The sequence below is a fragment of the Sus scrofa genome, chromosome 11 (assembly GCF_054392235.1).
Source record: "Sus scrofa isolate SSC_HxYL_T2T_F1_AM1 chromosome 11, Sscrofa_HxYL_maternal_Yorkshire_Landrace_v2.0, whole genome shotgun sequence".
In the NCBI taxonomy this organism is placed as follows: domain Eukaryota; kingdom Metazoa; phylum Chordata; class Mammalia; order Artiodactyla; family Suidae; genus Sus; species Sus scrofa.
In genome coordinates, this window is record NC_139393.1 from 22,609,977 (window position 1) to 22,637,413 (window position 27,437).

Below are 27,437 nucleotides of genomic sequence, written 5' to 3' on the forward strand. Positions count from 1 at the left end.
GGCCAAAAACAATAACAACAACAACAACAACAACCACAAACAAAACTAGATTAGTTTTCCTGTACACTTTTCTACATTCTATATATTGCTCATTCCATCTCCAAGTTATTATTTATGATGTTTCTCCTTCTCTTTTATTTCCTACAAATTGCTGGTTAGATCTTGAGGCATGATCAGAATAGGGCTTGATTTTGGTGGAGGTGAAAATGATTTCATTCATATAAGTCCTTGTTCACTTCCAGCAGAGATATATCATGTCTAGTTTATTTTTGAGATATTGGCAGCCATTGATGAGTACTGCCAAGACCCAGTAATTCATTAAGGATTACAAAACAGTTATATTCAAATTCTATCATTCCGTCTTTGGAAAAGCTTTCTCAACATCATTCCCATGAGACAGAAGATAAAAACCTGATCCTGGCGCAGACCTGAGAAAAGGCCACATAAGGTTTTCATCACATGAAGCCTGGGCAGTTGGCCAATGAATACTTGGATTCCAAAATGCATCTTGAGTGCTGGAGTAACGCTTCAGGGAGGCCAGCTCTCAATCCACCTGCTACTCTGATTCCCAGACTCGCATCCTCTTTATTCGTCAACCCCAAAGCCATAGTCTTTTTTGTTTTATTTTTCCCACAACATTCTTTGATCACCCAGCAAGAAGACACTTCACGACCCATTAAAACTGGAGCTCCCAAAAAATCTTCACACACATGACTGAAAAAGGATTAATCTCCAAAATATATAAACATGTCATAAAGCTTTATATCAGAAAAACAAACAACCCAATTAAAAAATGGTCAGAAGATCTAAACAGATATTTCTCCAAAGAAGACAGACAGATGGCCAAAAAGCACATGAAAAGATGCTCAACATCACTAATTATTAGAGAAATGCAAATCAAAACTACAATGAGGATTTCCATTGGGGCTCACTGGGTTAAGAACACCACACAGTCTCCATGAGGATGTAGGTTCAATCCCTGGCCTCATTCAGTGGGTTAAGGATCCAGTGTTGCCCACAAGCTACATTGTAGATCACAGATGCAGCTTGGGTCCTGTGTTGCTGTGGCTATGGCATAGGCAAGTAACTGCAGCTCTGATTAGACCCCTAGCCCAGGAACTCCCATCTGCCACAGGTGCAGCTATAGAAAGAAAAAAAAAAAAAAGAAGAAGCTCAAAAAAAAAAAAATTTACAATGAGGTACCACCTTTACCAGACAGAATGGCCATCATCAAAAAGTCTAAAAACAATAAGTGCTGGAGAGGGTGTAGAGAAAAGGGAACCCATCTACACTGTTAGTGGGAATGTAAGCCTACCAGCATGTAAGCCAACCACTGCGGAGAACGGTATGGAGGTTTCTTAAAAAACTAAATATATAACTATCCTCTGATCCAGCAATTCCACTCTGGGCATCATCCAGGGAAAACCATAATTCGAAAAGATACAGGCACCCCAATGTTCATCGAGGCACTATTTACAGTAGCCAAGACACAGAAGCAACCAAAATGTCCATCAACAGAGGACTGGGTAAAGAAAATGTGGTACATATATGCAATGGAATATTTCTCAGCCATAAAAAGCATGAAATAATGCCATTTGCAGCAACATGGATGGACCTAGAAATTATCATACTGAGTGAAGTAAATCAGAGACACATGTGACATGAGATCACAAATATGTGGAATCTAGTAGAAGTGAAATAGAGCTTACAAAACAGAAACAGACTCAGAGATTTCAAAACCAAACTTACGTTTACCAAATAGGAAATGTGGGTAGGGAGGGATAAATTAGGGGGTTAGGATTGATACATACGTTCTACTATATATGGAATAAATGGATAATGGGGAAAAAATAGAGTGTCATGAAAATGAAAAGCCACTAACTGAACAATTCTAAAGTTTCTGAGTTGGAGTTCCTGTCGTGTCTCAGCAGAAACAAATCTGACTAGCATCCATAGGTTCAATCCTTGGCCCCCTTCAGTGAGTTAAGGATCCGGCATTGCCATGAGCTGTGGTTGTAGGTCACAGATGTGGCTTGGATCTGGTGTTCCTGTGGCTGTGGTGCAGGCCAGCAGCTACAGCTCTGATTGGACCCCTATCCTAGGAACCTTCGTATGCCACTGATGAGGCCCTAAAAAGACAAAAATAAATAAATACATAAATAAAAATAAAGTTTCTGTGTAAACCTTTGGAAAAATTATCTCAAATATGGTAAACTGCAAACTTGGGCAAAGCAAAAACAAACAAACAAAAACCCCAAAGTCATCAAGGAAGCTCAGCTATCCATTTATTCTCTTAGTCCTTCATTCAGTAAATACAATCAAAACCTGCTCTGTGGTAAAGCACTGTCCTCAGTGCGGGGATGCAATTGAAAATACGAGAGATGCAGTCCATGGCCTCACCACGCCTACGTCCAGCAGGTGACAAAAAAGCCAAGAAAGAGAAGGAAATGGAGCAGCAAATGGAGAAGAGAGGGCCACGTTCCTGCAAACACTGTCATCACAAGGCAGCATTCACAACAGGAACTTTAATGTCAGACCAAGCCGGGTTTGAAACCTGCCTCTTCTTTTAGTATTCAAAACGTATCCTTGCAGCCTTGAAAAAATGATTTAATCTCCCGGGTCATCAGTTTCCTTCTAATAGCAACCTCACAGAGTTGTTATTAGGGTAAAATAAAATAATGTAATTCCCTTTTAAAAAAATCGGAGCTCTCAAATTTGCTACTGGCTGATTGCCTAATTGTTTTTCTTTTTACATATAGCATTTGCCTCTCACATGTCCAGAAGGAAAGGCATTGTCTTTACTAAACTAAAAGCATCAAGTGCTGGGGGTTTTCCTCGTGGCTCATCGGAAAGGAATCTGATTAGTATCCCTGAGGATGCAGGTTCAATCCCCGGCCTTGCTCAGTGTTAAGGCTCTGATGTTGCTGTGAGCTGTGGTGTAGGCTGCAAATGTGGCTCGGATCTGGTGTTGCTGTGGCTGTGTTGTAGGCCACCAGCTACAGCTCCGATTCGACTCTTAGCCTGGAAACCTCCATATGCCATGGGTGTGGCCTTAAAAAGACAAAAAAAAAAAAAAAAAAAAGAATCAAGTGCCAAGTAACTCCATTCAATTTGTGCAGAAGTTTGGCTCTGCTGGGGGTTAGCTAGGCTGGGTCACAAGTTGGCTCTGTAAGTAGCTGCCCTACGTGGACACATTTCTCAGCAATGTCTCGGAACAGTAAACAAGCCGTTTGTTTATTGTCCCCTGAGAGGACAGAGCTGATCAAGATGGAATGAGTCCTAAGCGGAGTCAGGGTTAGTGAAATTTCTGCTTCATTGCTATTTTATTTTTCTGACTGGAAGGCTCAGTTTCAACTCTAGCAGAAGAGAAAGCCCTTAGTAATTACATATTTTATATCCTTTTTTCCTATACACCCCTCATTAATAAGATAATCAGAATCTGCCTATTTCCTGAATCCAAAGAGCTTATGCAAATTATACTTTAAAACTGATTTTATTATATCGATTCTTTTACATTTCCTTCCAGCTTACCAAGACTTTGAGCCAGGAATGCTTTGTTGTGAAAAGCATGTTTAATTACTGTCCCTGGGGTCAAACATGCTCTTTGTAAATCATGAATCCAATGGCCAGTGAGAACCCAGATGAAGAACAGACAATTAGTCTCAGAAGAGTTATAATTGAGCATTTGTTATTTAGCTCTAATGCAGATTTGTCTTCAATAAAGTTTCTCTTCTATCATCTTCTAAATGAAATGATGACTGAATCTTTAGACTGGGCTTATTCATTTACTGTACGAGGCTTCTTTCCAAGAATCTCTTCCCTCAATGGCTAAAACGTTCTCTCTCTCTCTCCCGGCCCGTGCCTGTCTTTTCAGCATCAAGCTTGAGTCACTGATGATTTACAAAGTGCACTGAACAGTCCTGATTTTCCGTACTGGTTTTAGGGGTGGGATTGGCAGGTGGTAGAGAGACAAAGACCAGGGCAAAAATTTTTATCCACATCCAGACAGATTTAACCAGTATCCTCTCCTGTGAAGAGGCAGACTAGTACGTCTCACCTGCGATAGGACTATTTGAATTTAGATGAAATTTCTATGTAATATTTAAATTCCACCAAGCAAGACAAAGGAAAACTAATACTTCTATTGAGAGAATGCCAGAACCAGCTACTATGGGACCTGAGTTACTGCCTGTCTTCTCAGGCAACTCCTACTGCTGCCATTTGCTTTTCTCTGGAGTAGTTTTAAATATATCCCAAGAGAATTCCCACTGTGGCTCAGAGGTAACGAACCTGACTAGTATTCATGAGGACTCGGGTTCGATTCCCTGGCCTTGCTCAGTGGGTTAAGGATCCGGCGTTGCTGTGAGCTATGATGTAGGTTGCAGATTTGGCTCAGATCTTGCGTTGCTGTGGCTGTGGTGTAGTCTGGCAGCTGCAGCTCTGATTTGACTCCTAGCTTGGGAACTTCAATATGCTGTGGGTGAGGCCCCAAAAAGCAAAAATTAATTAATTAAATTTAATATATTCCGGGAAGTTCCCATTATCAGGGTTAAGAACCTGATACAGTGTCGGTGAGGATGCTGGTTCAATCCTTGGCCTCACTCAGTGGGTTAAGCATCTGGCACTGTTGCAAGCTGTGCGGTAGGTCGCAGATGTGACTCAGAGCTGGCGTTGCTGTGGCTGTGGTGCAGGCCTCAGTTGCAGCTCCGATTCGACTCCTAGCTTGGGAACGTCCATATGCTGAAGGTGCAGCCCTAAAAAAAAAAATAATAATAATAATAATAAAATACAATAAATCCCAATTATTTGATACGCCTTCCTCAAAACATGATGCCTAGTATCTCTCCCCCTCAATAGAGTGACTCACTTCAAACAAAAAGAATGAGATGAGAAGTTCCTGTTGTGGCGCAGTGGAAATGAATCCAACTAAGAACCATGAGGTTGCAGGTTCAATCCCTGGTCTTGTTCAGTGGGTAAAGGATCCAGCATTGCCATGACCTGTGGTGTTGGTCGCAGACCTGGCTCAGATCCCATGTGGCTATGGCTGTGGCTGGCAGCTGTAGCTCCGTTTCGACCCCTCGACTGGGAATCTCCATATCCCATGAGTGTGGCCCTAAAAAAGCAAAAAAAAAAAAAAAAACCCAAAAAAGAATGTGATGAGAGTGAAATTACATGATTTCCATGGCTAGGGTAACAAGGCCATCTTTCCACCTGTTCCTCTCTCTCTCTCTCTCTAAGCAACCAAATGAGTCATTTTACTTAGTATACACACAGTCCCCGAATACTCATTTGTAAATCAACGATTATAACACAATCCAATTTAAGAAATCTCTAGGAGTTCCCGTTGTGGCACAGTGGAACTGAATCTGACTAGGAACCATGAGGTTGTGGGTCCGATCCCTGGCCTCTCTCAGTGGGTTAAGGATCCAGTGTTGCTGTGAGCTGTGGGGTAGTTCGCAGATACAGCTTGGATCCTGTGTTGCTGTGGCTGTGGTGTAGGCTGGTGGCTACAGCTCCGATTCGACCCCTAGTCTGGGAACCTCCATATGCTGTGGGTGCAGTCCTAAAAAGACAAAAGACAAAATAAATAAATAAAATTAAATTTAAAAATCGCTACTCTAATGAATAAAACAAAAGAGCTGCTACCAGAGGAAAATTCAGTTGGGTGTGTTTTATGATGAAAATACTAAAGGGAGGTTTGAAATTTATGGTTTAGAACCTCGACATTCAAAGTGTGGTCCCCAGACTAACATATCAAATCACATCACTTCAGAGCTTAGTGAATAAAGCAGAATTTAAAGCCCTACCCTAGACCTACTGAATTAGAACCTGCCTTTTAAACATCCCCAGTGATTCACATGCACTTGAAGCTCTGAGAATGGAGGAGGGGCGGGGGTGGTTAATTCCCACATTCATTTCTTCAATAAATATTCCTTGACTATTCACTGTACTGATAAAGCAGTGAACAAGGCAAATCAGAAACTTTCAATTCTTTTCGAGCTCTGAAGTTTTACATTTTTCAAATCGAAGTCCTTGACAGGTAGAATTATTTTTCTCTAGCTTTTCTCCTACTGTCACATGATGACAGCATCACGACACTGCCTAGAAAGACAGGTGCCAGAGTATGCCGGGAGGAGTGTGTGTGTGAAAATTCCTTCCAGATCAGAACTTGACTTACCTAAAACTGGCGTAGAAGTATGTGCATATACATTAAAACTCCCACTGCTGCTGCTGCTAATTTGTAACAAATTGCCTCCTTAAGGATTCCAAGGTTCTCTGACGTGACTCTCAAAACTGCTCCACAAATCACTGGGAAATTTCCCGGTATTCTGGAAACAGTGAGATTCTGACAGCACGCCAGGCATCCAGAGCTGTGTCTTGCAAAGTTGTATCTCTAATAATAATGGGCCTGGAGACAGTGGCAGCGTTTCCTCTATAATAACAAAGCCAAAACTTGCTATTTGCCATCAGCCATGGGTCAAGAAACATTTTTATGTTTCAAAGTCCACTGTTAGGGCTTTAGGCAGTAAAACAGAAAATGGGGAGGAGAATAAAAGGACAGAAAAAAAGAAAAAGGAAGACAAAGCAAAAACAAAAGAAAGTAAGAGCAGTACAGTACACCAGGACAAACCTCTGTTCCTATTCAGTGTTCCCAGGCGCCTCGGGCTGCCTGCCTTTGGTCCACCGCCTTCATTTAGCAGCCAGTAAAGAAAAAGCTAAAGCTATTATTTTAAAATGTCATTTCCTTTCTCAGAGGTCAGATTTCCAATATGATTCTTTTTAAAGGTTGAAGGGAAAAATTGATTTGTAACACAAAATTGTCAAATTTATAAAGTCTCTCCTTTTTTTCTATTTTTTTTCTTTTTTTTTTTTTGGTCTTTTTAGGGCCACACATGAAGGTTCCCAGGCTAGAGGTCGAATCAGAGCTGTACTGGCCGACACCACAGCCACAGCAATGCCAGAGCTGCGCTTCGTCTGTGACCTACACCATAGCTCACAGCAACGCCGGATCCAAAACCCACTGAGCAAGGCTGGGGACCGAACCTGCGCCCTCATGGAAGCTAGTCAGATTTGTTTCCACTAAGCCACAATGGAAACTCCTAAAATCGCTCCTTTTTTAACCCTTGCAAATAGTATTCCTCTTTCAATGCATATGAGATGCAGGGTGCTATTACATCTGGTCCTGTAAAGCTACATAAATTAAACTACATGGTTCAGATTATTTGCTGGGGGAAAATTTTTGTTAAACTAATTGTCCCGCTGTGTCTCAGTCCTTTCAAGTCTTAATGAGCGCCTGACACATATTAATATCTAGAACACATTAATAAATATTTGCGAAATAAATAAATGAAATAGAATTCAGAAAGACAACAGAAAATGTGATTTAGACCCCATCTGTCAAGGACTCAGCAGTTGGTTACATGACCAGTCACCACCTGCTACCTCAGCAAGGATATTTTAATGAAAAGGGATAACACTGATTTATATCCTTTGGTTTCAGTTTGACTCCAGGATTGCTCAATATTATGGTCTTTGGGAGGCAAGACTGTTAAAAGCAATGCTGGATGAGGCAAACATATAATGGTCAAAAGGCCATGGAGCTGAAAAATCCTCCCAAACCAAGCATTCACATAATGAGCTTGGTTTGTGGGTTTGGAATTATAATGAGGAGCAGGCAGTGTTTGAAGCCCTAAAGACCGTGTGTGTGTGCAAGCAATGCCTTCAGAAGCACACTTTACAAAAGCACATGCTTCAAAGAAGCTAGCTGAGTGTTTTATGTCCACGACATGCTCCTTAGTAACTGCCCTCATTTCTCCTGTTTACCTCTTTTCTTACTGATCTGAAGGATGCAATTAAAATCCCAGTGACTTGTGGTTTCTGCTAGAGAGAGAAACAGTACCTGACCCCATGTGATCTGCTGCACGAATAGAGACCAGGATTTCATCTTCGAGCAATTCAATTTGGGGTGGTTGCTAAGGAGACTATTGGCATCCCTGTGTCCTAGGTGCCATATTGCTTGGAAAGAATTACAGCAGCATCGCCTGTTACTTTCCCAGAGAGAAAACCTGAAAACTCAGAAGAGCAGCCAACATTTTAAAATTCTGCTGGTTCTGATGTTTGGAGTGTCTCTGGCCTTGGAGTATAACTTGTGAACATGTTGGCATCTAAATGAGTACATTCTCAGAAATGACAGTGCAGCCTTGCTATAGAAAACAGAAGCATGAGTGGTCTGGCTGTGGGTACCAAATTCTCTGGCCCAAGCTACAGAACAGACCTGGATGGTTTTTTGTTCCTTTACTGGTTTTTTTTTTTTTTTCCTTTTTTTTTTTTTTTCACAGCTACTTACTCCCCTAAAGTTCAGAGTCTACAATTACATTCAAACTCTTTTATTTTACTTTATTTTATTTTATTTAGGCTACACCTGTGGCAATGTAGAAGTTCTCGGACCAGGGATCGAACCCGTGCCACAGCAGTAACCAGAGCTGCAGCAGGGTTGACACTGGATCCTCAACCCATTGAGCCATCAGGGAACTCCCCAACACTGTTTTTTTTTGTTTGTTTGTTTTTGTTTTTTCTAATTTTTTCCCGCTGTACAGCATGGGGATCAAGTTATTCTTACATGTATACATTTTTTCCCACCCTTTGTTCTGTTGCAATATGAGTATCTAGACATAGTTCTCAATGCTACTTAGCAGGATCTCCTTGTAAATCTAAGTTGTATCTGATAACCCCAAGCTCCCCATCCCTCCCACCCAACACTGTTTTTAGCAAACCATATGGCCCTGGGCAAGTACCTTCCTCTCTGAAGTTCAGTTTCCTTATCCTTTTTTTTTTTTTTTGTCTTTCGTCTTTTTTGTTGTTGTTGTTGCTATTTCTTGGGCCGCTCCCGCGGCATATGGAGGTTCCCAGGCTAGGGGTCGAATCAGAGCTGTAGCCACCGGCCTACGCCAGAGCCACAGCAACGCGGGATCCGAGCCGCATCTGCAACCTACACCACAGCTCACGGCAACGCCGGATCGTTAACCCACTGAGCATAGGGCAGGGACCGAACCCGCAACCTCATGGTTCCTAGTCGGATTCGTTAACCACTGCGCCACGACGGGAACTCCTCCTTATCCTTAAAGTAGATATATAGTGATCCCTATATGTTCATGGGGATTAAAGTAGGTAATGAAAACATGAGGTCGCAAGCTACTTGCAAATTGCAAAGGATGTGTAAGTTTCTGTGCCGGGACACTAGTTTTTGTACAAATCCACATTAGCTCCAGCATTCTTTTTTTTGTTTGTTTTTTTCAGGGCCACACTCGCAGCCTATGGAGGTTCCCAGGCCAGGGGTCAAATCAGAGCTGTAGCCACGGGCCTACACCACAGCCACAGCAATGTCAGATCCAAGCCATGTCTGCCATCTATGCCACAGCTCATGGTAACCCACTGGATCCTTAACCCACTGAGTGAGGCCAGGGTTTGAACCTCTGTCCTCGTGGATGCTAGTCAGATTCGTTTTGGCTGAGCCACGACGGCTAGCATTGTCAGTGCTACAATGACCCTTCAAAATTGTCCCCAACAGGACTAATACGGCCAGGCCATTTTCCCCCCTGTTAGAAACTGAATGTTTGTGTTCTTCCCAAGTTTATGGCCAAAGCCTTAATCCCCATGTGAGGTGAGGCCTTTGGAAGGGGATTAGACTGCGACGTGGTTATGGGGGTGGCACCGCGAGATAGGATGAGTGTGTCCTTATAAGAAAAAGAGCAGAACTCTCTCTCCACACCGTGTGAAGACACAATAAGGCCGCCATCGGCAAGTCAGGAACAGAACTCTCACCAAGAAGCTAACCAAGCTGGCACCCTCATCTTGCACTTCCAGCTTCCAGAACAGTACGAAAATAATGTCTGGTGTATAAGGTACCCTATCTATGGTATTTGTTACAACAGCCGGAGGAGACTAAGACCCCCGCCATCGATCAATTATTGGACGTGGGCTGCCCCCGGAAGGGGCGTGACTTTTGTCTCTGCAGCCCAGGTGCGGCTTGTAGGGGCTGATTAGCTGAAGGCCGTCTGTGGGCACACATCGCAGTGGACGCACCATCCCGGTCATCTCAGCTTCCTCCCTAACAAGAAACCTCATTCCACCCAGATAGCTGGTCAGGCAGAAATAACAAGCTCATTACTGGCGTCTCATTTCACGGGTTCATCTCTATTTGGCTCCGCTCCTCACCTCTTTTGCACAAATCTTTTAAAACTGTGGTTCTTAATTACCTTTTCATCTGCCTCTATCCAGGGATACAACGCACATCTACGAGCAAAGGAGGCTTCCGCACCTGCGATCTTCCCCAGGTGGGAATGGTGGGCTGTGGGCTCATGATTCCTCTTAGGGCAATATATTACGATTGCGGAACAAAAAACTAATCACATCCATTCTGCCTGAAGTTTAACTCTTACTTTTTTTTTTTTTTTTTTTTTTTTGTCTTTTTGCTGTTTCTAGGGCCACTCTCGTGGCATATGGAGGTTCCCAGGCTAGGGGTCTAATCAGAGCTGTAGCTGCCGGCCTACGCCAGAGCCACAGCAATGCAGGATCCGAGTCGTGTCTGCAACCTAACCACAGTTCATGGCAACGCTGGGTCCTTAACCCACTGAGCAAGGCCAGGGATCAAACCCGAGACCTCATGGTTCCTAGTCGGATTCGTTAACCACTGTGCCGCAACAGGAACTCCTCTTACTTTGAAGTCTTGGGATAACTCACTTTTTTTTTAAGTTGATATATCGTTGATTTACAATGTTGTGTTAGTTTTAGGTGTACATCAAAGATAGATAAATATTGTTTTTCAGGTTATTTTCCATTATATCTTTCAATATATTGTAATAACCCATGTTGTTTATTTACTTTATATAGTGTAGTGTATATCCCAAACTTCTGATTTATCCCCCCCTTCTTTCTGCTTTGGTAACCATGAATTTGTTTTCTATGTCTCTGAATTTATTTCTGTTTTGTAAGATCATATGCATCATTTTTTTTTAGATTCTACATATAAGTGATACCATAAATATTTGTCTTTCTCTGTCTTAGTATAATTATCTCCAGGTCTTATGTACTGTTACTCTTATGTAATAAAAACAAGTGGATTTAAGCAGATGAACCTCATGGTAAGATTTACAATATAGAAAGATTTCTCAAGCTAGGATGTGGACCAGTGAAGAAGGCTAGGAGCATAAGGTTGTAGAAGGATTTCCAGTCAAACACTGGAAGTGATAACTACAAGTTTACTTCCTATTTCTTCTTCCTTCAAATTCCCACTAAAAGGCTGCTGCCTGTATATAAATATATTTAAATATGTATATATTCTATTTTTAAATATTTAAAGAATAGAATAACAACAAACAGAGCCATTTTGAAAGCTAGAAAATAGATGAAAGAGGGGAGACTTACTCAACAGTATGGAGAAAGGTCCCATCCAAGCGCTTGGGGAAAGAGACGTCTCATCACCGAGGAATGTGTTCAGCTGCAAGTAATGGAACATGTAACAAGCAGACGCTTCAGTATCCAGGGTTTATTTTTCGCATATCACAGGTGGCACAGAGAACATGGTTTCCAGCATTGGTTCACCCATGCCAGGCTCTATCTTTCCACTCAGCAATCTTTAGCTTGTTGACTTTCCTCTGCCTCGTGGTCCCAAGCTGATCCCTGCGGCTCCAGGTAACTTGTCTGCATCAAGAAGAAATGGATGAAGGAGAAGCCTTGTGAGAGTCACATCCATCCTTTTTTCTTAGGAAAACAAACATTTTCCTAAGTCTTTCCTGCTGCCTACCCAAAAATGGTTCTGTTTGGTCCCTGTGGCTACAAGGGAGGCTGGGAAAATATGTCACCTGCTGCTGGGCACATGGTTGTCTTAAAGGGAACTGATGTCCTATTGGCAAAGAACAAAGGCGTCCTGGATGTCAGGTAGCTATCTGACAGTGTTGGCCGTATACACCCACGAAACGTGAGTGATTTGCCTAAAAGACATCAGGTCCTGCGGAGAGATGACAGGCAGGCGGACATCCTTGAAATTTGTTCAAAACCGGTTGCCCATCCAGGTGGGCACCTCTGCAGATGGTCTCCTCCACCCATCTTACCAGCACTCAGCCCTTCCTGCTCTCTCTACTATGGAGACAGGACCTACTTGCTAAAGAAACTGAAAGAAGAGAGACTCGGGATCAGGGGACACTAGGCTCAGCCGAAGGGGAAAGTGAGGATCTGGACAGAAAGCATGGGGATTTGGGGGAAGTGGGCAGGCGGAGGGATGAAACCCCCAGGAGATGGCCCTGCTTCTAGAACACTAGCACCTGTGTACCACCCAGGCAGGGTGCCCTTTCTGGAAAAAGGGAAAAAAACACTTTTTTTTTTTTTTTTGTCTTTTTAGCACCACCCCTAGGCATGTGGAAGTTTCCAGGTTAGGGGTTGAACTGGAGCTGCAGCTGCTGGCCTACACCAGAGCCACAGCAATGCGGGATCCGAGCCGTGTCTGCAGCCTGCACCACAGCTCATGGTAACACCAGATCCTTAACCTACTGAGCGGAATCAAACCTGCGTCCTCATGGATATGAGTCAGGTTTGTTAACCACTGAACTGTGACAGGAACTCCCACAGGCTAACATTTTTTATTTTTATATATTTGTTTCTTTTGCTTTTTAGGGCCACACCCGTGGTGTATGGAGGTTCCCAGGCTAGGAGATGAATCAGAGCTACAGCTGCCAGCCTATACCACAGCCACAGCAATGCCAGATTCTTAACCCACTGAGCAAGGCCAGGGATCGAACCTGCAAGCTCACGGTTTCTAGCTGGATTCGTTTCCTCTGTGCCACGATGGGAACTCTGTAACATTTTAAAATTTACCCTCTCAACAAAAATTGTAGTGTCCAGTGCAGTGCTGTTAACTATAGGCACACAGGGATACAGCAGATCGTTAGAATTTTTCATCAAGCATGACTGAAACGTGCTGCCATTAACCGACTCCCGGCATCTCCTTCCCCTGAGTCCCAGGCAACAACTGTTCTACTTTCTGCTTCTACGACTTCTGATGAAACAGCTTGATCAAAGGCTTCAGATTTTAGCAAGCCAAATCAGGCCATGTTGCAAAACAAGACGTGGTGAAACAGGCTATTTAGACTGTGTTCTAGAGATGTTCCGGACGAGCAGTTCCAACAACAAAAACAAAACTAGGGTTGAAGAAATCAAATTCTTTCTCTTTGGTTAGGACAAATTATTACAAAATTCCTGGTGTAATGGCCAGTAAAGGACCTAGATGATGGGGTGAGGGACCGAGAGCAAATCATCCAGGCATTGGTTTCTAGTCCTGAAATGTCAGTGTTCAACCTGAAGCTCAGACAAGCTTGGCTGAGAATAAACCTCGCTTCTCTGGGTTCAGGAATTAAAACTGTGCGCCTAGGAAGAAACAGAAATAAGAAGCAGGCCATAGGTATGGAGACAGATACATAAACATCGTTATAATGAAAAAATGGATTTCAATCCATAGTTTTAATACTTCTTATGATGTGATTTCTTTTGCGTTTATGATTCCTACTCATGTCGTGCGAAACTTACAGTATTTAAGCCCCGTTAAGACATGTTAAGTACTTCACAATGGAGTCACAGGTGCCAGCATGAACTTCCGTATTAGCTGTCTTGAATTATATGCTGGAGGAATTCGAGTGTCTTAGAGTGATAAACTAAGAATATTAGTTTAGATTAGAAGTGTGGGAGTTCCCACCGTGGCGCAGCAGAAACGAATCCAACTAGGAACCATGAGGACTTGGGTTCGATCCCTGGCCTCCATCAGTGGGTTAAGGATCCGGCCTTGCTGTGAGCTGTGGCATAGGTCATAGACAGGCTCGGATCCTGTGTTGCTGTGGCTGTGGTGCAGGCTGGCAGCTGCAGCTCTGACTCGATCCCTAGCCTGGGAACCTCCATATGCCGAGGGTGTGGGCCTAAAAAGACAAAAACAAACAAACAAAAAAACAAAGTGATTTGTGAATTGAATGTTGGCTACTATTTTGCCTCTCTCCAGATCTTCACTGTTGGGCTCTGAGATAAACAGTACTCCTTCATCCTGTTTATTAGGAGTATTCTGATCAGTTTTGTAATCATGGAGCTATTATCTAAATATTTTCCTTGCCTTGAAAGTAATTACTACATTTAAAGAAATCTAAAGAATTAGACTTGCAGACAATTTAATTGACTAAATTTGTAATTGATGTTTGAATGTTTGGAGAAAACTCATTTGCAAAATTATGACTTTGATTTATTATTTGTGTAAGTAGTCTGTGAATACAAGGGACATTAATTATTGAAACATTAATAAATTTGGAATGAGCCTGGGTACAAGTAATAATGAGTATTCCTCTTCAGGAGGGAAAACCCTAGAGACAGTTCAACACAGCGAGCCTCTGAATCAAAGGTTGACACAAAGAAGCCAACTTTCTTTTTTTCAAGTTTTATAATTAACAGACAATACAGTGCACATATTTAAGTGTACAGTTTTTTCCTATGTAGGCACTTGTAAAACCAAGATAATAAACATTTTCGATCACCTCAAAATGTTTTCTCTTGTTCCTTTGTGCTCCGGGCCCTCCCTCTCCCCTTCCCCCTTTCCCCTCAGGGCCCAGGCAAAATTAACCTGCTTTCTGTACCTACAGATTAATTTGCACTTTCTAGAATTTTATTTATTTTTTATTTTTGTCTTTTTTTTTTTTTTTTTTTTTTTTTTTTTTTTTGCCATTTCTTGGGCCACTCCCGCAGCATATGGAGATTCCCAGGCTAGGGGTCTAATTGGAGCTGTAGCCACCAGCTACGCCAGAGCCACAGCAACATGGGATCTGAGCGACGTCTGCAACCTGCACAACAGCTCATGGCAACGCTGGATCGATCCTTAACCCACTGAGCGAGGCCAGGGATCGAACCCTCAACCTCATGGTTCCTAGTCGGATTTGTTAACCACTGCGCCACAACGGGAACTCCTCCTATTTATTTTTAAATTATTATTTTTGGCCACCCCTCGGCATATGGAGTTCCCCCGCCAGGGCTGACCTACGCCACAGCTGCAGCAATGTTGCATCCTTAACCCACTGTGCCAGGCCGGGGAGTAAACCCACACCCCTGCCACTGCAGAGACAGTGTCGATCTCGTTGCACCACAGAATTTTAAGTATGTGGAATCACACAGTATGTATACATTTGGAATAATAGAAATAGAGTGCTATGAACATTCGTGTACAAGTCTTTGTGTGAACAGATGCATTCATTTCTGTCGGGTAAATACCAAGGCTGGAGTGACTGGGCCATATTGTGGGTATATGTTTAACTTTTTAAGAAACTATCAAGCTGTTTTCAAAATGCTTATTTCATCTTGTATTCCTATCAACATCGTTTGAGAGTTCTAATCGATCTACATCCTTGTGACTTTTGGCATGATAGCCTTTATACTTAAAGCCATGCTAGTGGGTGTGTAATGGTATTTCACTGTGGGTTTTTTTTTATCTTTTCAGGGCCGTGCCTACAGCACATGGAGGTTCCCAGGCTAGGGGTTGAATCTGAGCTGCAGCCACTGGACTACCCCGCAACCACAGCAACTCAGGATCCGAGCTGCATCTGCAATCTACACCACAGCTCATGGCAACGCCAGATCTTTAACCCACCAAGCAAGGCCAGGGATTGAACCTGCATCCTCATGGATACTAGTCAGATTCCTTCATGCTGAGCCACAACAGGAACTCCTCATTGTGGTTTTAATCTGCGTTTTCCTGATGACTAATAGTGTTGAGCATTGCTCATGTTCTTATTCATCATCCATATATCATCTTTTGTTAAGTGTCTGTTCAAATATCGTACCCATTTTTCAACTCGGTTTTTTGTTGTTTTTTTTTGTCTTGTGTTACTGAGTTGGGAGAGTTCTTGGCATACAAATCCTTTGTGAGGTACGTGTTTTGTGAATTTTATCTTTCACTCTATAGCTTGCTTTTTCACTTTCTTCTTTTTTTTTTGTCTTTTTGCTATTTCTTTGGCAGCTCCCGCGGCATATGGAGATTCCCAGGCTAGGGGTCTAATTGGAGCTGTAGCCTCCAGCCTACACCATAGCCACAGCCATGCCAGATCCGAGTCACATCTGCGACCTGCACCACAGCTCACGGCAATGCCAGAGCCTTAACCCATGGAGCGAGGCCAGGGATCGAACCCACAACCTCGTGGTTCCTAGTCGGATTCGTTAACCACTGCGCCACGACGGGAACTCCTTTTTTTTTGCTTTTTTTTTTTTTTTTTTTTTTTTTTGCTTTTTCACTTTCTTAATAGTGTCTTTTGAAGAGCAAAAGTCATTAATTTAGATGAAGTCCAACTAGACAGATTTTTCTCTTATAGTTGATAATTTTAGTCTCAAGAAATCTTTGCCTATGCAAGATTTTTAAGAGTTTCTCTTATGTTTCCTTTTGGAAACTTTATAGTTTTAACTTTACATTAGGCATATGGTAAATTTTTGATCAGTTCTTATTTATGATATTAGGTAAGAGTAAAACAACTTCTTCCTTCTTCTTTTGCATATGACAATCCGATGTTTCCAGGATAATTAACTGAGATTACCTATTGCTCATTGAATTGCTTTGATAACTTTGTCAAAAATCAATTGACCTGGAGTTCCTGTCAAGGCTTAGTGGAAACAAATTTGACTAGCATCTATGAGGACGCAGGTTCCATCCCTGTGGGCTAAAGGCCTGGCATTTCCATGAGCTGTGGTGTAGGTCGAAGACATGGCTTAGATCTGGCATTGCTGTGGCTGTGATATAGGCCAGCAGCTACAGCTCTGATTTGACCCCTAGCCTGGGAACCTCTATATGCTGCTGGTGGGGCCTTAAAAAGACCAAAAAAAAAAAAAAATCAATTGATCTATATGTCATAAATGACCATATTTCTATTCTGTTCCTTTGACCCATAGGTAAATCTTTATTTATTTATTGTCTTTTTGCCTTTTCTACTCACGGCATATGGAGATTCCCAGGCTAGGGGTCTAATCAGAGCTATAGCCACTGGCCTACGCCAGAGCCACAGCAACTCGGGATCTGAGCCGCGTCTGCAACCTACACCAAAGCTCATAGCAACGCTGGATCCTTAACCCACTGAGCAAGGCCAGGGATGGAACCTGCAATTTCATGGTTCCTAGTCAGATTCGTTAACCGCTGTGCCATGACGGGAACTCCAAATAGGTAAATCTTTAATAGCTCACTGTTTTGATAACTGTAGTTTATTGTAAGCTTAAGATCAGGTACTGTAAGTCCTCGTCTTTGTTCTTTTATAGAATTGCTTTGGTTATTCTAGGCTCTTTGCACTTCCATCTGAACTTTAGAAACAGCTTGCCAATTTCTGCAAAAACACCTGCTGGGATTTTGACTGAGGTTTCATTGACTTTACAAATCCGTTTGAAAGTAACTGCCTTCTTCATAATATTGAGTCTTCTGATCAACGAACATAGTATATTTCTCCATTTATTTATGTCTTTAATTTCTCTCACCAGTGTTCTGAGTTTTCAATATACAGGTCTTGCACACCCATTGACAAATTTAAGTATTTCGTATTCATGACATGAGCATAAACTGTACTGTTTTAAAATTTCAACTTCTGCACATAGCTAGTACATATAAAAACAATTCTTTTTTTTTTTTTTTTTGGTATTGAACTTGTATTTCGAAATCTTGCTAAACCCAATAAGCTGGGGCATTTGTAGGGCTTATGTTACATATTTTTCCTGTTCTCAGGAATCATTGTCCAGTGCTGCCTGAATGGTGAATGTCTGATAAACATCGTTTTATATATCTTTCTTTCGTTTTGTTTCAAGTGGAAGAATAAATCTGGTCACCGTTATTCTACTGTGGCCAAAAGCAGAGGAAGTCAATCAAATTTTTAGTGCCCCATTTTTTTTTTTTTAATATCTAGACTCACAGCATATGGAAGTTCCCTGGCCAGGGATTGAATCTCAGCCTCAGCTGCAGCAACACTGGATCCTTTAACCCACTGTGCCAGGCTAGGGATCAAACCTGCACCTCCACAGGGACCTGAGCCACTGCAGTCTGATTCTTTTTTTTTTTTTTTTTGTCTTTTGAGGGCCACATCCACAGCATATGGTGGTTCCCAGGCTAGGGGTCTAATCAGAGCTGCAGCAGCCGGCATACCCCACAGCCACAGCAACATGGGATCCAAGCCTCGTCCGGGTCCTACACCAGAGCTCACAGCAAAGCTGGATCCTTAACTCACTGAGTGAGGCCAGGGATTGAACCTGCACCCTCATGGATGCTAGTCAGATTCATTAACCACTGAGCCACAAAGGGAACTCCAAGAGTAAACTTAAAAAAAAAAATTTAAGAGATCTGGGGATAGGCAGGAGATAGAGAACCTGACACAATAAAATATCAGAAATAAACATGTTTTAGGGCTTCTCAACAACTGTATTGGAGACAGACGATAATGAAGCATTGCCTTCAATATTCTATAAGGATACAATTTTAATGAATAGTTCTATTCCTTGCCAAATTATCAGTTAAGATTTGATGATGAAATAAACCGTAGCCATCTTTACATTTCAGCCATGTAAAGTTTCAGAGTAACCTCCCATGCATCTTCTTTTCAGGAAGCTACTAGAGGGCATTCTCCAGAATTGTCTAGTAATATACCATTAAGAGGAAACACACGAGCTCAGGTAGGAAGGGACCCAACACAGGAGAGCAGGTGTTAAAAGTCACCCAAGGACAGCTCTGCATGGGGCTTGAGAGACTAGTCCACATTGGAAGAGGAGGATGAAGGGCTACTAGAGGGAGAAATTCAAGAGGGAACAAAAAGCTCTTGGGAGCACTGGCTCAATCTCCCTTCCTATTCCCTGAATCCCGGTCCTTTATTCCACTCCCTTTCCCAGTATCACACCCGCAGCCTCTGCTGTAAGGTCATCTTGCCCCACTGCACCAAGACCTACAGAAGACCAGAGTCTCAACTTACATCCTTGCTGTGTGTGTACTAATGGAAACGCGGAAGTACCAATCTAAGCTGAGGTAAGCAAGGTGTTCAGGCTCTAAATTTAAGGATGCACTTGGGGAGTTCCTGAATCCGGCTGGTAACCATGAGGATGCAGGTTCGAGTCCTGGCCTTGCTCACTGGATTAAAGATCGTGCGTTGCCATGAGCTGTGATGTAGGTCGCAGATGCAGCTCAGATCCCGTGTTGCCGTGGCTGTGGCGTAGGCTGGTAGCTGCAGCTCCAATTCAAGCCCTAGCCTGGGAACCTCCATATGACTTGGCTGTGACCCTAAAAGGGAAAAAAAAAAAAAAAAAGGAAAGGATGCACTTAATCTTAAATGCAAGCTCAGACCTCGGTGCTTTCCCAAATGTAGTTCCCCAGGGATGGATGTTGACCATCTCTCACTACTGCGTCTGCCGCACTGTCTTCTGTCTTGGGGTTGTCTTTACTCCCCTGTCTTCTTGTTCCCCTTTACAACGGGCTGAAGCATAATGGTAGGCAGATGCATTTCCTTTAAGGGTTTATATTGTCACTGAGGAGGATTCTATGGGGCCTTCCTGGGACAGGACTCTCCCCTCAGGTCCTCCACCTGCCTCTTGTTTGTAGAAAAGCTTTAGCCTCCCAGGCTTCCCATGAATCACAAAAAGCTAGCTTAAGAGTTAAAGATTGGAAGAATATGAATGTACAGTAACAAAAGACAGCAGTTGGGCCTGGAGAACTGGTAATCATTTAAACAACAGATCAGCCATATAGCAGTCACAGAATCTTTAGTTTCTCCCCAAAGGACAGAGATAAGAAGACCTGATGCACAGTCCTGAGTTGTTTTGCAGGTACTAAAACTGCCACCAAAAGAAAAGAGTTAACTGCATGATGACCAGACTGAAGCCATGACATAAGCTTAAGCAATACTGAATCTGTGGACAATTCCAGGAACCAGCATCAAGAAAATAAGAGCAAACTGACCCTGGAACAGAAGATTCATTGCACATAAAATCATCAGGATAACATTAACCAGATCAACGCACAACCAGTTTTGTGATGATTATAGACCTAACTGTGTTTGTTCTACAGGTAGCCCCCTGGCCTGTAGCTGGCTGAAACTCCCCTAACAAGGGGGATGGTTTGGGGGGACACAAGTCCACCATCTTCCCAGGCTGCCAGCTTCTTTTCTTCTTTTTCGTCTTTTTAGGGCTGCACCTGCAGCATATGGAAGTTCCCAGGTTAGGGGTCCAATAGGAGCTGCATGTGCCTGCCATAGAAATGCAGGATCCGAGCCATGTCTTTGACCTACTCCACAGCTCAGGGTAACACTGGATCCTTAACCCACTGAGCGAAGTCAGGGATTGAACCTGCATCCTCCTGGATGCCAGTCGGGTTCATTAACCTCTGAGCCATGACAGGAACTCCCCAGCTTCTTGAATAAAGCAACTTCTCCTTGTTTTACCAACAGCTTGTCTCTCAAATGTTGGCCTTCTGAGCAGCAAGTAGCCAAACCGAAATCCAGTTTGGGTTCTGGCCGGTAACACTAACGTTTTCGTATTTAATCAAGTTTAGGTCTTTTTTTTTTTTTTTTTTTTTAAGTTCTATTAGAGATTTCTTTACATGTGCGTGAGGCTGAATTTTAAATTTTTTTCTTTTTTGGCCTTGCCCTCAGCACGTTTAAGTTCCCGAGCCAGCGATCAAACCCGTGCCACAGCTACAAATGGAGCCACAGCAGTGACAAGACCAGATCCTTAACCCACTGAGCCACCAGGGAATTCAGACTGAATTTTAATTTTAATTAATTATTTTTCTTTCTTTCTTTCTCTCTTTCTTTCTTTCTTTCTTTCTTTCTTTCTTTCTGTTTAGGGCCACATCTGTGGCATATGGAAGTTCCTCGGCTAGGGGTCAAATCAGAGCTGCAGCTGCAGGCCTGTGCCACAGCCCCAGCAATGCCAGATCTGAGTTACGTCTGCGACCTACACCACAGCTCACAGCAACACTGGATTCTTAACCCACTGATCGAGGCCAGGGATTGAACCCACATTCTCATGGATACTAGCTGCGTTCTTAACCCACTGAACCACAATGGGAATGCCCTGAATTTTAATTTATCAACACTGCCACCTCAAAATTTCACATGCAAAACCCCCTCCAAAATCACAGGGATTGTGACAATTATTTGTGATCCATGCATAATAAAGAACAGGAAAGGTAGGAAGAAGAAAAGAAAGTGGGTGGAGAAAACTGAAGTTTCCAAAACATGTTTTGTTCTCATTAGTCAAATGAATTATATTGTCCTCTGAAAATTTTCTACTTCCAAGATTTGAGGACAAAATTATTATTATTTTTTTCAAAATTTTCTGAAGTGACTATGGCTGAAAGGCATTTGAAAATACTAGAAATGGAAGCACACATGTTTTCTACCTCGGAAAACATGCAGAAAGCACTTCCAAGCAGTGCACTGGGCTTCAGGGTGTGAGACTGCTGCAGAGAAAGTGAATTAGCTTGATTTGCTGATCTTCAAGATGGGGAGTTAAAAATAAGTCTTTACTTTGGTCAATTATTCTTAGAGAAGAAGGAAAGCTTTATACTGCAGTGGTACCATCCCCCAAAGCCAAAAGACTGTTGGCAGAGCTAGAAGAGAAGTCTTGCTACTCTTCCAGCTTCAGCTGAAAGCAGTGATGACTTAGGATTCCTACTGTGCAGTATGGTGACCATGAGAGCACGCTATTCTGCATTGTAAGAACTTTTAAGGAGGCCATTAAAAATTATAATACTAATTTAAACATTTTGATAACATTTGAGATTCTTAAATCGCAGCGGTCCATCCTAGGATGGCTATATTCAGCTTTGATCTGACCTTTGTCAAAATATTTGTTTGTGGCCACCAAGCATTCAGCCAGTCTGTGTATCTGTTGACTCTATCGGTCAGGTATTTATTTTACAAGTATTAACATGGTTTCTCCTCATCTGCCCTGCCCCACTCCCTCCCCCCTGCCAATTTGCCTTGTTATTTTATATGCGTTTTGGTTCTGGTTAAATTTTATTTTATTTTATTTTATTTTATTATGTCTTTTTGCCATTTCTGGGGCCGCTCCCACAGCATATGGAGGTTCCCAGGCTAGGGGTTTAATCGGAGCTATAGCCACCGGTCTACACCAGTCACAGCAACGCAGGATCTGAGCCACGTCTACAACCTACACCACAGCTCACGGCAACGCTGGATCCTTAACCCACTGAGCAAGGCCAGGGACCGAACCCCCAACCTCATGGTTCCTAGTCAGATTCGTTAACCACTGAGCCATGACGGGAACTCCTCTGGTTAAATTTTAATTTAGTCCACAGGTTACAGGATATTAAGATAGAATGTGATTAATCTAGAAGGAGAATAAAGTTACTTTAGAAAGAGATACAGGGACTTTTGTGACTTTGGGCTTCCCATCTCAGGGAGGAGGGGAGAGATTTAGATTAAGCAGATATTCTGTTGTTCAGAAATTTAAATATGAGAAAGTTGAGAGGCTGAGTAGCTGCAGTTGTGGACTGTTGCAGATACTGACTCTCCACACCAATTCCAACCACCTGCTGGCAGGCTACCTGCACCGGAAGCCTGAGAAACTAAAATGACATTCCCAGAATCCTTTGCAGCTAGGTTCTAGATATATTTTGGCTTCCCTGATTAGATGCCCAAATGAAATGTTGACTTGGAATGAAGACTATGGGAGAGAGAAGCAGGCTATGAACCACCTGTTGGGTGTTTTTTGTTTTTTTGTTTTGTCTTTTTAGGGCCACACCCGAGACATATGGAGGTTCTCAGGCTAGGGGTCTAATCAGAGCTATAGCCACTGGCCTACGCCAGGCCAGGGATGGAAACTTCATCTTCACGGATACTAGTCAGATTCATTTCTGCTGAGCCATGACAGGAGCTCCGACAAGCCAGTTATTATTTTTTTTTTAATTTTTATTTCGTATTTTTTTTGTCTTTTTGCTATTTCTTGGGCCGCTCCCGCGGCATATGGAGGTTCCCAGGCTAGGGGTCCAATCGGAGCTGTAGCCACCAGCCTACGCCAGAGCCACAGCAACGCAGGATCCGAGCCGCATCTGCAACCTACACCACAGCTCACGGCAACGCCGGATCGTTAACCCACTGAGCAGGGGCAGGGACCGAACCCGCAACCTCATGGTTCCTAGTCGGATTCGTTAACCACTGCGCCACGACGGGAACGCCAAGCCAGTTATTTTTAAAATGTCTCTCAAATTTGGATATCTGGATGTTTCTTCATGGAATAGTTTAAGATATATATATATAATATATTTATATTACATATCTTATAATATATAAAACTCGTATGTTGCAAAGAATTCAAACACGGAAGTCTTTTAAATAGAAATAAAAATTGCCTCTTCTCTAACACCCTAAGCATAAATAGCAAATTGTTTTGATTTTTAGAACTTTTTAGAACTTCAAAATGTTGCTTTAAAATAATTTGTTTGTTTATTCCAGGATGCAGGGGTAAAAGTTTGATTTCCTACTTTGCTAGGTGGCTGAAATAACATTAGCACCATAACATTAATAATAATTTAGTATTATCAAACATCTAGTCCACATTCAGTTTCCCCTGATTGCTCCAGAAATACTCTTTAGAGTTCATTTGTCCATACCAAGATTCATTCCAGAATCTGACATTTGTAACTGGTTGCTACGTCCTCTGTCTTTCCAACCTAAAGGATTTCCAAGGTCGAATGGTAAGAAGTAGCATGGTAAGAAAGCACCAGTCTGGAAGTTCCTGTTGTGACTCAGCGGTAACAAACCTGACTAGTATCCAGGAGGATGCAGGCCGGATCTCTGGCCTTGCTCAGTGCATTAAGGATCCTGCGTTCCCATGAGCTGTGGTGCAGGTCACAGATGCATCTCAGATCCTGTGTGGCTCTGGTGGTGCAGACTGGCAGCTGTAGCTCCGATTCTACCCCTATCCTGGGAACTTCCATATGCTGCAGTGAGGCCCTGAAAGAAAAAAAAAAAAAAGAAAAGAAAGCACCAGTCTTTAATGTTGACCCTGGAAGTCTGTCAAGAAGAAACATTTGGCTGATGTTCTGAGGGCGCAGAGGTCACTCTTAGGGCAGCAGTGAGCGCCCTCACCACTGTGGACCAGGACAGGTGACTCGAGACCTGGCTGTTCAGGTACATCGCCTCTCTGTGCTTTGATTTTCTCTTTTTCCTCTTTTTTTTTTTTTTTTTTTAAGGGCCACACCCATGGCATATGGAGGTTCCCAGCGTAGGGGTCTAATTGGAGCTGTAGCTGCCGGCCTACACCACAGCCGCAGCAACGCCAGATCCTTAACCCACTGAGCAAGGCCAGGGATTGAACCAGCAACCTCATGGTTCCTAGTCGGATTTGTTTCTGCTGTGCCATGACAGAAACTCCTGATTTTCTTTTTCTTTCTTTTTTTTTTTTTTTGTCTTTTTGCTATTTCTTTGGGCCGCTCCCGCGGCATATGGAGGTTCCCAGGCTAGGGGTCCAATCGGAGCTGTAGCCACCGGCCTACGCCAGAGCCACAGCAACGCGGGATCCGAGCCGCATCTGCAACCTACACCACAACTCACGGCAACGCCGGATCGTTAACCCACTGAGCAAGGGCAGGGACCAAACCCGCAACCTCATGGTTCCTAGTCGGATTCGTTAACCACTGCGCCACGACGGGAACTCCTGATTTTCTTTTTCAATGCCAGTAAGAAAGTACCTACTCCCAGGGTTTTGGTTAAAAAAAAAAAAACAAAAAAATCACCTCATCATTGATCTAATATGAAGTACTAAATACATGTATATTTGCTATAAAAATTACATCTAAAGCAGACAAGAGGGAAACTCAAGCATCAAGGAATTAGATAACGAATACTAGACTCACACAAAGGTAGAGAAATCTGTAGTCTGAAGGTCTTTTTTCTTTTTCTTTTTGGCTACATCCTGGGCATATGGACATTCCTGGGCTGGGGATCAAATCCAAACTGCAGCCACGACCTGCAGCAATGCTGGATCTTTAATCCACTATGCCACAGTGGGAACCCCTTTTTTCTTTTGATTTATTTTTCAAGTTTTTTTTTTTTTTTTTTTGCTTTTTAGGGCTGCACCTGCAGTATATGGAGGTTCCCAAGCTAAGAGTCAAATCAGAGCTACAGCTGCTGGCCTACGCCACAGCCACAGCAACGTGGGATCCCAGCACTGTCTTTGATCTACACCACAGCTCACAGCAACGCCGGATTCTTAACCCACTGAGCGAGGCCTGGGATCGAACCTGCAACCTCATGGTTTCTCGTCAGATTTGTTTCCGCTGCGCCATGGCGGGAACTCCCACAAATTTTTTTTCTTTCAGTGTTTTCTTTTTCATATCACAGTGGCAGTAAGTGAGAGTTAGACCAGATAAGCTAATGGAACACAATGGAGTAACATCACATCATAGACCTGACTGTAGTGGCGGTGAATGGACAGCCGTGACGCAGGAGAACAAACACCGAACAAGGTTCAGGTTTTACAAACTTTCTTTCCTATCAGCTAAATGTAAGGCTGTTACATTTAAAGGAGGCTGCAGTTTGGTTTGAGATTTATTTCATGTCTCTTTTATCTCCTATTATCTCATGTGTTCTGGCCCTAGAGAAAGGAATCCTTTATCACTCCTTTCATTGTAAACAGGCTAAAAAACCTAAAAATGAGACCTATTTAATGATGACTTTTGGACATTTGTACCAGGTTGAATAGCATCCCCCCAAATTCACCCAGAACCTCGGAATGTGACCTTATTTGGAAGTAAAGTCTTCGCAGATGTGATTAGTCAAATTAAAGTGAAGGTCATTCTGGGGAGTTGTGGCGCAGTGGAAATGAATATGACTAGTATCTGGGAGGATGTGGATTCGATCCCTAGCCTAGCTCAGTGGGTTAAGGATCCGACTTTGCCGTCAGCTGTGGTGTAGGTCACAGACATGGCTCAGATCCTGTGTGGCCGTGGCTGTGGCTCTGGTGTAGGCCAGCAACTATAGCTCTGATTCAACCCCTAGCCTGGGAACCTCCATATGCCACAGGTGTGGCCCTAGAAAAGACAAAAAAAAAAAAAAAAAAAAAAAAAAAAAAAAGAGGGAAGTTTGGACACAAACACACTGAGAAATGTCATGCAGGGTGGGATGTTCCATTCCAGTTTACAGCGGCAGCCTACCCTGTGGCACCTTGATTTTAGACTTCTGGCTGCTGGAGCTGTGAGAGTATGCATTTCTAGTGTTTTAAGCCATCCAGGTTTGTGGGGATTTGCCACAAGGGCCCCAGGAAACTAACACACCCTTGTGGTATCATATGTAAGCGGGCTTTGGGGAGCCAACTTATTCTAACCAAATTTCACCAGCTGCTTTCCAAACTCAACTTTCAACTTATCAATCTATAGCGGGAAATGGCTGGCAGGATAATATGCATTCCCTCGGGGAGCACCAACCTGGTACACAGGCCTCCATTAGAAGTCAGAATGTCAAGGGAGAAACTAATCTTTATTCAGCATCAGATTATGTTTCAGGCACTGCACATGCCACACGTGAAGTTCCAACTGCGATAAGGGCTTTGAAGAGAGAGAAACCATGGCCTGGCATCAGGGGAATTGAGGATGTGAAGGAGATCAAGGAAAGGGAACCCGAGTAAAAAATCTGGAGGAAGAACAGGAATTAACAAGGGGAAGGGGCTGCAGAAGGATGGCAGGTACCAAAACCTTACATGTTCCAGGAACTGCAAGAAGGGCCAAGGTTGAGGCAGGAGGGACAGTAAGAAGTGAGATGGGCCAGGGCTTCCCGGTGGTGTTCAGGGGTGTGCCTTTCTCCTAAGGGCAGTGAGGAGGTGTTAAGGTTTGCTGTACAAAGGAGCCATCTGATGAGATCTGCATTTGTGTTTATTTATTTCATTTATTTATTTTTTGGCCGCACTCACAGCACATGGAGTTTCCTGGGCCAGAGACGGAACCCTCACATAGCAGTGACAATGCTGGATCCTTAACCTGCGGAGCCACCAGGGAACTCTGGCCTACACCACAGCCACAGCAACGTGGAATCTGAGCCGCATGTGCAACCTACATCACAGCTCACGGCAACGCCAGATCCTTAACCCCCTGAGAGAGGCCAGGGAGCAAACATGCATCCTCATAGATACTAGTCGGGTTCATTACCTCTGAGCCACCACGGGAACTCCTAAGATTGTGATTTTGGATTCAATTTTTATCCTTTCCACCCCAAATGACGCAAGTTTACAAGATCAGATTTGTTATGGGGTATGATGACATAACATTCTATCTATACACCTGAGTGCAGTGTGAGTGAGGTCAGAGAGGCGGAAAATAAACATTCATCAATGGACCATAAACATCCTTTCGGGTCAAAATATATACATTCAAGACGTTCTTTTGTGAGTAT

At 43.1% G+C, this 27,437-nt stretch overlaps 1 protein-coding gene across 2 annotated transcripts in view; it reads right to left on the reverse strand.

Moving 5' to 3' along the window:
* Positions 1-11,424: 11,424 nt before the first annotated feature.
* GPALPP1 (GPALPP motifs containing 1) overlaps positions 11,425-27,437 on the reverse strand; it is a 98,845-nt gene continuing 82,832 nt past the window's right edge. For both annotated transcript variants that reach the window (XR_014819528.1, XR_014819527.1), the window contains exon 10: positions 11,425-11,700. The gene's annotated coding sequence lies outside the window, so the exon portion shown is untranslated. The remainder of the gene's footprint in view (positions 11,701-27,437) is intronic.